This window comes from Cottoperca gobio, unplaced genomic scaffold (genome assembly GCF_900634415.1).
Source record: "Cottoperca gobio unplaced genomic scaffold, fCotGob3.1 fCotGob3_355arrow_ctg1, whole genome shotgun sequence".
Taxonomy (NCBI): domain Eukaryota; kingdom Metazoa; phylum Chordata; class Actinopteri; order Perciformes; family Bovichtidae; genus Cottoperca; species Cottoperca gobio.
This window is the reverse complement of record NW_021166954.1, coordinates 42,622-57,733: the sequence shown is the minus strand read 5'-3', so window position 1 is coordinate 57,733 and position 15,112 is coordinate 42,622. Positions and strand designations below refer to the sequence as shown.

Genomic DNA, 15,112 nt, shown 5'->3' with positions numbered 1-15,112 from the left:
CAGATACTCACATACTCAGATACTCACAATATCACATACTCAGATACTCACATACTCACATACACAGATACTCACATACTCAGATGCTCAGATACTCACATACTCACATACTCAGATACTCACATACACACATACTCACATACTCAGATACTCACATACTCACATACACAGATACTAACATACTCACATACTCACATATACAGATACTCACATACTCACATACTCAGATACTCAGATACTCACATACTCACAAACACAGATACTCACATACTCACATACCCAGATACTCACATACTCAGATACTCACATACTCACATACTCAGATGCTCAGATACTCACATACTCAGATACTCACATACTCACATACACAGATACTCACATACTCAGATACTCACATACTCACATACTCAGATACTCAGATACTCACATACTCAGATACTCACATACTCACATACACAGATACTCACAAACTCAGATACTCACATACTCACATACACAGATACTCACATACTCAGATACTCACATACTCAGATACTCACAATATCACATACTCACATACTCAGATACTCACATACTCACATACACAGATACTCACATACTCAGATGCTCAGATACTCAGTTACTCACATACTCAGATACTGAAATACTCAGTTACTCAGATACTCAAATACTCATACTCAGATACTCACATACTCACATACACAGATACTCACATACACAGATACTCACATACTCAGATACTCACATACTCACATACACAGATACTCACATACACAGATACTCACATACTCAGATACTCACATACTCACATACACAGATACTCACATACTCATTTACTCACATACTCAGATACTCACATACTCACATACACAGATACTCACATACTCAGATACTCACATACTCCGATACTCACATACACAGATACTCACATACTCAGATACTCACATACTCAGATACTCACATACACAGATACTCACATACTCAGATACTCACATACTCACATACTCACATACCCAGATACTCACATACTCACATACTCACATACTCACATACTCAGATACTCAGATACTCACATACTCAGATACTCACATACTCACATACTCACATACACAGATACTCACAAACTCAGATACTCACATACTCAGATACTCACATACTCACATACACAGATACTCACATACTCAGATACTCACATACTCAGATACTCACAATATCACATACTCAGATACTCACATACTCACATACACAGATACTCACATACTCAGATGCTCAGATACTCACATACTCACATACTCAGATACTCACATACACACATACTCACATACTCAGATACTCACATACTCACATACACAGATACTCACAAACTCAGATACTCACATACTCACATACTCACATATACAGATACTCACATACTCACATACTCACATACTCACATACTCAGATACTCAGATACTCACATACTCACAAACACAGATACTCACATACTCAGATACTCACATACTCACATACCCAGATACTCACATACTCAGATACTCACATACTCAGATGCTCAGATACTCACATACTCAGATACTCACATACTCACATACACAGATACTCACATACTCAGATACTCACATACTCCGATACTCACATACTCACATACACAGATACTCACATACTCAGATACTCAGATACTCACAAACTCAGATACTCACATACTCACATACTCAGATACTCACATACTCACAATACACAGATACTCACATACTCACATACTCACATACTCAGATACTCACATACTCAGATACTCAGATACTCACATACTCACATACTCACATACTCAGATACTCACATACTCACATACACAGATACTCACATACTCAGATGCTCACATACTCAGATACTCACATACTCAGTTACTCACATACTCAGATACTCACATACTCAGTTACTCAGATACTCAGATACTCAAATACTCATACTCAGATACTCACATACTCACATACACAGATACTCACATACACAGATACTCACATACTCAGATACTCACATACACAGATACTCACATACTCATTTACTCACATACTCAGATACTCACATACTCAGATACTCACATACTCAGATACTCACATACACAGATACTCACATACTCAGATACTCACATACTCAGATACTCAGATACTCACATACTCAGATACTCACATACTCACATACACAGATACTCACAAACTCAGATACTCACATACTCACATACACAGATACTCACATACTCAGATACTCACAATATCACGTACTCAGATACTCACATACTCACATACACAGATACTCACATACTCAGATGCTCAGATACTCACATACTCACATATACAGATACTCACATACTCACATACTCAGATACTCACATACTCACAAACACAGATACTCACATACTCAGATACTCACATACTCACATACTCACATACTCAGATGCTCAGATACTCACATACTCAGATACTCACATACTCACATACACAGATACTCACATACTCAGATACTCAGATACTCACATACTCACATACTCACATACTCAGATACTCACATACTCACATACACAGATACTCACATACTCAGATACTCACATACTCACATACACAGATACTCACATACTCAGATACTCACATACTCAGATACTCACATACTCACATACTCAGATACTCACATACACAGATACTCACATACTCACATACTCACATACTCACATACACAGATACTCACATACTCAGATACTCACATACTCACATACTCAGATACTCACATACTCACATACCCAGATACTCACATACTCAGATACTCACATACTCACATACTCACATACTCAGATACTCAGATACTCAAATACTCACATACTCACATACACAGATACTCACATACTCACATACTCACATACTCAGATACTCACATACTCACATACACAGATACTCACATACTCCGATACTCACATACTCACATACACAGATACTCACATACTCAGATACTCACAAACTCAGATACTCACATACTCACATACTCAGATACTCACATACTCACATACACAGATACTCACATACTCACATACTCACATACACAGATACTCACATACTCAGATACTCACATACTCACATACACAGATACTTACTCCAACACCCCTCCTTTATTACTCCAACATCACTCCTTTATTACTCCAACATCACTCCTTTATTACTCCAACATCCCTCCTTTATTACTCCAACATCACTCCTTTATTACTTCAACATCACTCCTTTATTACTCCTTTATTACTCCAACATCACTCCTTTATTACTCCAACATCCCTCCTTTATTACTCCAACATCCCTCCTTTATTACTCCAACATCACTCCTTTGTTACTCCAACATCACTCCTTTATTACTCCAACATCACTCCTTTTTTACTCCAACATCACTCCAACATCACTCCAACATCACTCCAACATCACTCCTTTATTACTCCAACATCACTCCTTTATTACTCCAACACCACTCCTTTATTACTCCAACATCCCTCCTTTATTACTCCCACATCACTCCAACATCACTCCTCAGTGTTTCCCCTACCATTGTCTTGGCGGGGCGCAAGGTGTTCCTTTTTTTTTCTCAAATAAAGAAATTAATATATTTTCATTATTCACAACTTACTTTTCACATTGACAGGTGCTCTTTTATTAAATAAACTAAACGCTTATGCTATTAATCTAATTTATATGCACGTTTCAGTTTGTACTGTCTACTTTGCGCATTCACATTCTCTCCGTTATGCGAAGGGCGGGGCCTCGCAGCTGACACACACACACACGTGCGCACACACCTACAGAGCGGAAGAAAGGAGAGGGGAGAACTAAATAGAAACCTCGCCACACACGCGCACACAATCTCCCCGCCCCCCCGCACGGTGAGCGCCCCTCCAAAGCCGTAAACCTAGGGTAAACACTGCTCCTTTATTACTCCAACATCACTCCTTTATCACTCCTTTATTACTCCTTTATTACTCCAACATCACTCCTTTATTATTCAAACTTGTGTTTGTCAGGAAGTTCAACAGCTCATAATTCATCTAATATATATTTTATATTGCTGTAAAAACATCTTCAAACAATTGGGTTTATTCAAGTTTCTCACCAAAAACTACATTTTACAAGATTACATTGAACACATCATGATGACGTTATTGCCCAATACTCATTCTTTCTAACAGTTAACACTAACAAGCTCTCCTGCAGATTTCGACAGATTGGTTGTAGCCTTATCAGGAAAGAATAGTCCCGGGAAGATCTCTGTTCCTCCCAAACACATTTTCTTGCGGGACGGCACTAGGTTTGTCACTTTCAGAATTTTAGCATTGACTTGGTCCCGAAGTGTCGGCTCTCTGACGTCCCTGGTCAATGCGTAGTTTTTGATCCATATGCAGCACTACTGTAGACTGATAATAAAACAGCCATAATTCATGGGGGCTACGCATATAACGGCCCGTCGCTGGACAACAAGAAACAAATATTTCACAACGATCATATTTAATATTTTACATAACTCATCACTACTCGGGTTTGGTCTAAACTTTGGAACAAACAGGACAGGCTTCGGAACAACAGCTCGCAATTCGGTTTAAAATTATTTGGGACGTCTGGTCACCCGAACTGGACTTGACCTCAGCGAGCTTTTGGACTTGGCTCAGACACTTGTGGCCCGACTCAAACATGACCCGGATGAGTTGAACAGACTCTGACCTTAATATGACCACGGTGACTCAGACTAGAGTTCGGCAAGCACTTGAGATTCCACTCGAACGAGATTCTGAATCGAGATGTTCAGACCACTTGAACATCATCTTGTTGTCTTAAATAGTCTACTTGGATACGACCACATTAACTGGAAGTGGACCTTAGTGACTCAAACACCACCGCAGGGTCTTGAGTTGGACTTCAGCCACTTGGACTTGACCTGTGCGACTTGGAGGTGAATTGATCATGACCTCAGTGAGCACACAATCCCCCAGATGTGATCCCAGGGACTTGAGGACTTTGGACTTCCACATGACCTGGGTGACTCGGAACACTTAGAACGTGTCCTAGGTGCTGAGCGTGTCCTCTGCGGTCCTTTACACTTCAGGGTGTTTTCATGCGAGTGATTTGAACGTCAATATATTTTTCCGAACTGTTGTTTTCGTCACAAACACTTTGACACGTGACGTCTAAACGTCGCTACAGAAGTGTAGACGAGGGTTATGATGAGGATTATAAACATGGAGCAAACGTTATTACTCTTTCCTTCTTACCTTTCACAATAAAAGCCCTAGACACTGTGTGAGTGTTTACGCTCTGGGTCAACAGGAACAAACTGTATTGATCTAGGTGTATTGGCCTTGACTTGGAGGGTTCATGTCTCTACTGTGACAAGGTTTTGTCTCCGGTATGATTTCTTTCTGCATTTGTCAAAATCTAATTAAAATACTTAAACATCTCTACGAGACTAAATGTGTCCTCGTTTCTAAGCAACTCGTTGCAAATGGTCTTTCAGTCCGGCTGGAAGGCGGTGTTGATGGAGCCGGCGTCCGGAGGGCGGTGGACAAGGTGGGGGCAGCTCATCCTCCTGGACTTGGCCAGGACACGGTGGAGGAGGCTGGGGGAGCCCTGAGGAGGATCTGCTGACCCCCCCGCTGCCGCTGACGGCCCGTCAGACTTCAGGCGGATGCTGTTTTTCCTCAGCAGCTTCGGTGTACTGTGACCACTGCAGGGGACAAATAAAGAACGAATAAATCTGCTACATGATTAAAAGGATAAAAGGCAATTCAATTAAACTTTATTGTCTTCACACATACAACAAATCAAATCTAAGAAGCATCTTGTCGACATAAAATAACCAAATATTGTGATGATTGTTAAAGTGAAGTTTCCTGCAGAAAAGTCTTGTTTTCAGCCTCAGATCTGCTGCTTTTCTGTTTCATATTAAAGTGAAGATCTTTGGACATTTAAAGACATTAAAGACTTCAGGACTCTGAGGAGCTGAGATGGACATTTTATACACCGAACCGTTAATGTAGAAACTAATCGGCAGATTAATCGACTTAAAGAGTTAAATGTTTTATCCACTGTAAACACACTGAACATGTATAAAATGTACAAATCTTCAGCATATTAAACAGTTCAAGGTTGTAAAATATATTGTTTCACTATTACACACAAATACAGGGGAACAAATGTAAGAAATCAAATTATAATACAGTATATTTACATTTAAAGTGTTAAATGTGTTAAAATCTAAAAATATTCAGAAATATTTTCTTTGGCAAATTTCTTTCAAAGATGTAACAGTTATCAGATTGTCTCCAGGTGATGTTTAAATAAAGCTATGTTTCTTCAAATAAACTTGTGTTTATATAATTTAATTTATGTTTCTGTAATTAAAGACGGTCTCCAGGTTGTTGCTGTAGTTACCTCGTGCAGCCACAGGGGGCGCTTGCTGTCGCCACGGCTGCTGGCACGGAGCCCCTCCTCCCCAGCACGGCTCTCTCTCCGCCCTGCAGCACAAAGACAAGTCACATCGCTGCTCTAAAGAGAAGACTTGTCCGTGCTGCTCGTCCTCCCGCAGTGTTCGTAGCCGCTAATTCATAAACACATTTTTTTCATTATTTTGTTATTAAAAGCTTTAATCATGAATCAGGATCAGTAACAGGACAGCGTCAGCTGCATCTCTGGCCCAACGCACGATAAATCTGGTATTGGAAACCAAACTGCAGTTCCTCTCACAGCCACTAGAGGCTTTAAAGAGCTCCATAGACCTCCATGTTAATACTTTACAGCAGAAATAAACATGTTTACAGTCCAGTACAAACCAGGGTTTGGGCTCTAAAGATAATTTCCCCGTTAATGACAACTGTGGGGGGGCTACCGGCCTTGTTTGACTCAAGTGCCGATATAGAAGCCCGACAGGTGAGTTACCTGGAGCGGCTCCACGCAGGCAGTAGAGAAGTAACCCTCGTTTCCATTTGTGAGCCGCCCGAACCACCGGCCGTCGTCCTCCTTGAACAGAATCTGGATCCGATCTCCTCGGTTCAGGTCCAACTCCCTCTGCAAGCTGGACCGGTGTTGCGTCACTGCCACCGCCACCTGCCAATCACAGTCCAGAATTGTTCAATGCTCGGACATCATCTTGCCTGCATAACAAAGCTGCTGCTAATTGGTTAATTAAAGTAGTTAAAGCAGCAGTGAGGCGCCTTTAATCTGCTTTAAATAGCTGCTCAGCAGGCTGCAAATACTCAGAGGTCAGAGAGGACACTGACTTCGCACGGACTACAAAGAGACACAAACCGACCACAAAGAGATACAAAACGACTACAAAGACACAAAACGACTACAAAGAGACAAAACGACTACAAAGAGACACAAAACGACTAAAAAGAGACAAAATGACTACAAAGATACACAAACTGACTACAAAGACACAAAACGACTACAAAGACACACAAAACAACTATAAAGAGACAAAACAACTACAAAGAGACACAAACTGACTATAAAGAGACAAAACAACTACAAAGAGACACAAACTGACTACAAAGAGACAAAACAACTACAAAGAGACACAAAACGATTACAAAGAGACACAAAACAACTACAAAAAGACAAAACGACGACAAAGAGACACAAAATGACTACAAAGAGACAAAACGACACAAAACGACTACAAAGAGACAAAACGACACAAAACGACAACAAAGAGACAAAATGACTACAAAGAGACACAAACTGACTACAAAGAGACAAAACGACTACAAAGAGACAAAACGACTACAAAGAGACACAAAACAACTACAAAGATGACTACAAAGAGACACAAACTGACTACAAAGAGACAAAACGACCACTACAAAGATACAGAACGACTACAAAGAGACACAAAACAACTACAAAGAGACAAAACGACACAAAACGACTACAAAGAGACAAAACGACACAAAACGACTACAAAGAGACAAAATGACTACAAAGAGACACAAACTGACTACAAAGAGACAAAATGACTACAAAGAGACAAAACGACTACAAAGAGACACAAAACAACTACAAAGATGACTACAAAGAGACACAAACTGACTACAAAGAGACAAAACGACAACTACAAAGAGACAGAACGACTACAAAGAGACACAAACTGACTACAAAGAGACAAAACGACAACTACAAAGAGACAGAACGACTACAAAGAGACACAAACTGACTACAAAGAGACAAAACGACAACAAAAAGAGACACATAATGACTACAAAGAGACAAAACGACACAAAACGACTACAAAGAGACAAAACGACTACAAAGAGAAACAAAACAACTACAATGAGACAAAACGACTACAAAGAGACACAAACTGACTACAAAGACACAAAACGACTACAAAAAGACACAAAACAACTACAAAGAGACAAAACGACTACAAAGAGACACAAACTGACTACAAAGAGACACAAAATGACTACAAAGAGACAAAATGACTACAAAGAGACACAACGACACAAAACAACTACAAAGAGACACAAAACAACTACAAAGAGACAAAACGACTACAAAGAGACACAATCTGACTACAAAGAGACAAAACGACTACAAAGAGACAAAACGACTACAAAGACACACTAAACGACTACAAAGAGACAAAATCACTACAAAGAGACACAACGACACAAAACAACTACAAAGAGACACAAAACAACTACAAAGAGACAAAACGACTACAAAGAGACACAAACTGACTATAAAGAGACAAAATGACTACAAAGAGACAAAACGACTACAAAGAGAAACAACACAATTACAAAGAGACAAAATGACTACAAAGAGACACAAACTGACTACAAAGAGACAAAACGACTACAAAGAGACACAAACTGACTACAAAGAGACAAAACGACTACAAAGAGACACAAAACGACTACATAGAGACAAAATGACTTCAAAGAGACAAAATGACTTCAAAGAGACACAAAACGACTACATAGAGACAAAATGACACAAAACGACTACAGAGACAAACTGACTACAAAGAGACAAAACGACTACAAAGAGACACAAACTGACTACAAAGAGACAAACGACTACAAAGAGACACAAACTGACTACAAAGAGACAAAATGACACAAAACGACCACAAAGAGACACAAAACAACTACAAAGAGACAAAATGACTACAAAGAGACAAAACAACTACAAAGAGACAAACTGACTACAAAGAGACACAAACTGACTACAAAGAGACAAAATGACACAAAACGACCACAAAGAGACACAAAACAACTACAAAGAGACAAAATGACTACAAAGAGACAAAACGACTACAAAGAGACACAAAACAACTACAAAGAGACAAACTGACTACAAAGAGACACAAATCAACTACAAAGAGACAACACGACTACAAAGAGACACAAACTGACTACAAAGAGACACAAAACTACTACAAGAGATAAAAACCTACTACAAAGAGACAAAACGACACAAAACAACTACAAAGAGACACAAAACAACTACATAGAGACAAAACGACTACAAAGAGACACAAAACGACTACAAATAGACACAACCACTACAAAGAGACAAAACCACTACAAAGAGACACAAAATGACTACAAATAGACACAAAACGACTACAAAGAGACACAAAACGACTACAAAGAGACAAAACGACTACTAAGAGACAAAACGATTACAAAGAGACACAAACTGACTACAAAGAGACAAAACGACTACAAAGACGATTTAAATACTTTTTAAAAATCTTTAACTCTTCATTTATGGATTTGTTAAATATTTCACATTCAAGGGGAAATTCATGAACCCCTTCATGTGTTCATTAAAGGGTTTTAAACTTAAGCGAGTTTTCAAATTAAAGTACAAACAAAGGATCTCTGGCTACATACACTTTGTTAAGGGTTAATTAAGGACATTAAATCTTACCTTTTCTGCCCCCACATGTCTCGTCCTGCACACTGACGGACACAACGACACCCATCAGTTGTCATTACATTATATATTTATATATATATATATATATATATATATATATATATATATATATATATATATATATATATTTATACACACATCTTTATTTATAAATATATATTTTGGTGAGAAACAAATCCAGATGTTTTCACAGCAAAATAAATAAATGAAATAGATATTAGATGAATTATATATATATATATATATCATTTATCATTTATCATTTATCATTTATTTAACATTTGTTCTCTCAGTCTCTACTAAAGAGACGGTCCATTTAATTTCTTAAACGGCTCATAATTAATCCATTTTATTTTGCTGTGAAAACATTACAGTTCACATACATCAAAACATCTTCCAACATCTGGATTTATTGAAGTTTCTCACTAAAAACTAAATTTTACAAGATTACTTGAACACATCATGATAACATTATAATTTACTGAATAGAGCCTGAACACACCATAATGTAACTCTTTGGAACCTCCGTTAGCTTTAGCGGTTATCTTCGTTATTTAGCCGGACTGAGCTGCTAACAGCTAACTGCTAACTTTAAGTAGCTCTCCTGCAGATGCGTTGTTCATAATGTAGCATTATCAGACTTGGTAGCGGACTATCTGTTCTCATGACATCCGCACAATGTTTGTGCTGAAGGTCAGCGACCTGCTCGTCAACATTTCAGGGGTAATTAAATCACTGGTTCGCATAAAATGTTTAGTTCCGGCTCGTTAGACGTCTGCGGGAGCTTTTAATTCTCAGGAAAGAATAAATTAAGAGTTAATTGAATCAGTTTTGATTCACTCTCTCAGTGTCGACCTCTCCGTGCCGATTCACCTTTTATATCTTCAATCATAATCCAAACTTTAAAAATAACAATCAGATACGACAACTGTATGTTTTTAGAAAAGTCGTATTAAAACCTTTTAAAATCAAGAAGGCTTGGAGACCCCCCCGAGAAGCTTTGGTGACCCCTAGTGGGGGCCGGGACCACCGGTTTGAGAAGCTCCACATCACCAATCAGACGCTTTCAAAGCGTCCGACAGGATGTCGGTATCGACCAAAATTTGTTGGAGAACATCGTCATAAATCCAAGATGATGCATCCATACCTGTGTGTGTGTGTGTGTGTGTGTGGACCCACCTTGCGGGGAGAAGACGGTGGTATAAACTTCAAACTGTTGGTCGCTCCGTCTGTAGATCTGCTGCATGCTGCTCATCTGCTGCACTCTCTCTTCTCTCTCTCTCTCTTTCTCTCTCTCTCTCTCTCTCTCTCTCTCACACACACACACACACACACACGGTCTGTGCTAAATACCTGTTGTCAGTAATCCTGCTCAGTGTGTGTGTGTTATTTATACAATATATATATATATTGTATAAATAAATATTTATACACACACTGTATATTATATATATATAATTGATATATATTTATTTATCTGTGATTCTGCTGAGTCATGTATCCAACAGGTGAGCTGAAGTGTGTGTGTGTGTGTGTGTGTGTGTGTGTGTGTGTGTGTGTGTGCGCTCCTCTGCGCTGCGTTCAGGGTCAGTCTGTGTTTAGCTCTTTTTCTGATCTCAGGGTTAAACCAGTTAAACACATCAGATCAGGTTTATACAACAACTGTTCCTGGATCAGATCAAACTGGATTAAAACACAGAGAGGCTCTTCTAGGAAACACACACACACACACACACACACACACACACACACACACACACACACACACACTATCTTATTTCATTTGGTTTGTTCTTACTTTGTTTGTTTACTGACTTGTATTTTCTTATAAAGTTTATTGAGGTGAGATTCCTTCGTAATTATTTTTTATCCATCGTTTGTTTGTTTGTGTTGTTACGTCCGTTTGGAAGATTAATAAAGTTATTACCATTATATTATTTATTATTATCATTATATAATTATTGTTATTATTATTATAAGCCCTGGTGTTTTTTAACCCATCCTGCGCGTCTCGATTATTTTCTTCCGTTGTGTTTTATTGTGTCTCGTGTGTACAAATCTAAATCCTGGATCTGAATAAACACCAGACGACGAGGACGACTTGTGAATACGTGTTTTATTTGATAAAATCAAAATGTAGAAACAGCTCCGCCTAGTGGCCGTTAGAGGAGCTGCAGCACAGACCAGAGGTCAGCGCTCAGTAGAGCTTCATGGAGGCTGCGAAGAGCTCGCTGAGATCCTCCTCAGTGTGCTCCCGGGGAGAGAGCTTCGTCACACGCTCCTGAAACACAGGTGTGAACACACAGGTGTAAATACGTACAGTGTATATATATTTTATAGTATACATTTATATAAAAATATATATATCTTACCCTTAAAGCCCTTAAACTCTGTCGATCATCTCTTAAAAACACATTAAATATATCTTTTTCAATGTAGGTAAAAATTCTTGGATACTATTTGAAGTTTAATATTTAAAGTGTACATTATAATAGATTAATATAGTATTTCTTCATATTGTTATTGTAATTGTCTTGAATTCTATGATCTTTGAAATAATTGATTTCTTTTAAATTATATTTTCTCTTATTTTGTTTATGCTTCGCACAAAACAAGTTCCTTGTATGTGGAAACCAACTTGGCAATAAACCGATTCTGATTCATCCAATAATTAAAGTATAAATTTGAACATTCATTGAATAAATTATTCTCAAATCTAATAATATATTATATAATATACATTTCCCCTCAAAGTGTCTTTAGAAAAACTTTTATAACATCGTTCTCAACGGATACATTCAGAGGTTCAGTTTCATGGTGACTTCTGGTTTGATCTGAAACTGTTGAAACTTCCGGATTGCTGTGAGTGAAGCGGCTCACCTGCGGGATGGTCCCCTTCACCAGAGCCGGGATGTCGTCTTTACTGTAACCCACGGCAGCCAGGCCATCCTCCACCTGCAGGTCAAACAGGAACTGACGCAACGTGTCGGCCAGGACAGGGCCCGCATCCTCCCTCTTCACCTGCCGGATGTCTGCACCTGAATGCAACACAGTCTGTTACTGCACCTGAACACAACACACAGTCTGTTACTGCACCTGAACGTAACACGGTCTGTCACTGCACCTGAACACAACACACAGTCTGTTACTGCACCTGAACACAACACACAGTCTGTTACTGCACCTGAACACAATACAGTCTGTTACTGCACCTGAACGTAACACGGTCTGTCACTGCACCTGAACACAACACACAGTCTGTTACTGCACCTGAACACAACACACAGTCTGTTACTGCACCTGAACGCAACACGGTCTGTTACTGCACCTGAATGCAACACGGTCTGTTACTGCACCTGAATGCAACACGGTCTGTTACTGCACATGAATGCAACACGGTCTATTACTGCACCTGAATGCAACACAGTCTGTTACTGCACCTGAATGCAACACGGTCTGTTACTGTACATGAACGCAACACGGTATGTTACTGCACCTGAACGCAACGCGGTCTGTTACTGCACCTGAACGCAACGCGGTCAAAATAGAACAGAAGTTACTAAATGAACATCATGTTGAAGAAGACTTGAAACTACAGATTGAGACATGAACTCATCAGTAAAATGTTACTGAGGAAATAAATCGAGAGAGAAGAAGAAACATTTTCTCATAGACTTCTATACAATCAGAGGAGTCTCCTGCTGCTGGATGTTACAGATGAGTCTCCTCCTGCTGGATGTTACAGAAGAGTCTCCTGCTGTTGGATGTTACAGAGGAGTCTCCTGCTGTTGGATGTTAAAGAGGAGTTTCCTGCTGCTGGATGTTACAGAGGAGTCTCCTCCTGCTGGATGTTACAGAGGAGTCTCCTCCTGCTGGATGTTACAGAGGAGTCTCCTCCTGCTGGATGTTACAGAGGAGTCTCCTCCTGCTGGATGTTACAGAGGAGTCTCCTCCTGCTGGATGTTACAGAGGAGTCTCCTCCTGCTGGATGTTACAGAGGAGTCTCCTCCTACTGGATGTTACAGAGGAGTCTCCTCCTGCTGGATGTTACAGAGGAGTCTCCTCCTGCTGGATGTTACAGAGGAGTCTCCTCCTGCTGGATGTTACAGAGGAGTCTCCTCCTGCTGGAGGTTACAGAGGAGTCTCCTGCTGCTGGATGTTACAGAGGAGTCTCCTCCTACTGGATGTTACAGAGGAGTCTCCTCCTACTGGATGTTACAGAGGAGTCTCCTCCTGCTGGATGTTACAGAGGAGTCTCCTCCTGCTGGATGTTACAGAGGAGTCTCCTCCTGCTGGATGTTACAGAGGAGTCTCCTCCTACTGGATGTTACAGAGGAGTCTCCTCCTGCTGGATGTTACAGAGGAGTCTCCTGCTGCTGGATGTTACAGAGGAGTCTCCTCCTACTGGATGTTACAGATGTTACAGAGGAGTCTCCTGCTGCTGGATGTTACAGAGGAGTCTCCTCCTGCTGGATGTTACAGAGGAGTCTCCTCCTACTGGATGTTACAGATGTTACAGAGGAGTCTCCTGCTGCTGGATGTTACAGAGAAGTCTCCTCCTGCTGGAGGTTACAGAGGAGTCTCCTGCTGCTGGATGTTACAGAGGAGTCTCCTCCTGCTGGAGGTTACAGAGGAGTCTCCTGCTGCTGAAGGTTACAGAGGAGTCTCCTCCTGCTGGAGGTTACAGAGGAGTCTCCTCCTGCTGGATGTTACAGAGGAGACTCCTCCTGCTGGATGTTACAGAGGAGTCTCCTCCTATTAGATGTTACAGAGGAGTCTCCTCCTGCTGGAGGTTACAGAGGAGTCTCCTCCTACTGGATGTTACAGAGGAGTCTCCTCCTGCTGGATGTTACAGAGGAGTCTCCTCCTACTGGATGTTACAGAGGAGTCTCCTCCTGCTGGATGTTACAGAGGAGTCTCCTGCTGCTGGATGTTACAGAGGAGTCTCCTCCTGCTGGATGTTACAGAGGAGTCTCCTGCTGCTGGATGTTACAGAGGAGTCTCCTCCTGCTGGATGTTACAGAGGAGTCTCCTACTGCTGGATGTTACAGAGGAGTCTCCTCCTACTGGATGTTACAGATGTTACAGAGGAGTCTCCTGCTGCTGGATGTTACAGAGGAGTCTCCTCCTGCTGGATGTTACAG

The 15,112-nt window shown here is 40.2% G+C and overlaps 1 long non-coding RNA gene across 1 annotated transcript; it reads right to left on the bottom strand.

The window, feature by feature from the left end:
• Window positions 1–12,067: 12,067 nt before the first annotated feature.
• Window positions 12,068–13,632, bottom strand: LOC115005724 (uncharacterized). The gene is made up of 2 exons (XR_003831978.1): window positions 12,849–13,632; window positions 12,068–12,249 (listed from the first exon to the last, which is right to left on the bottom strand). It is a non-coding gene; the product is annotated as an uncharacterized LOC115005724 (long non-coding RNA).
• Window positions 13,633–15,112: the final 1,480 nt, after the last annotated feature.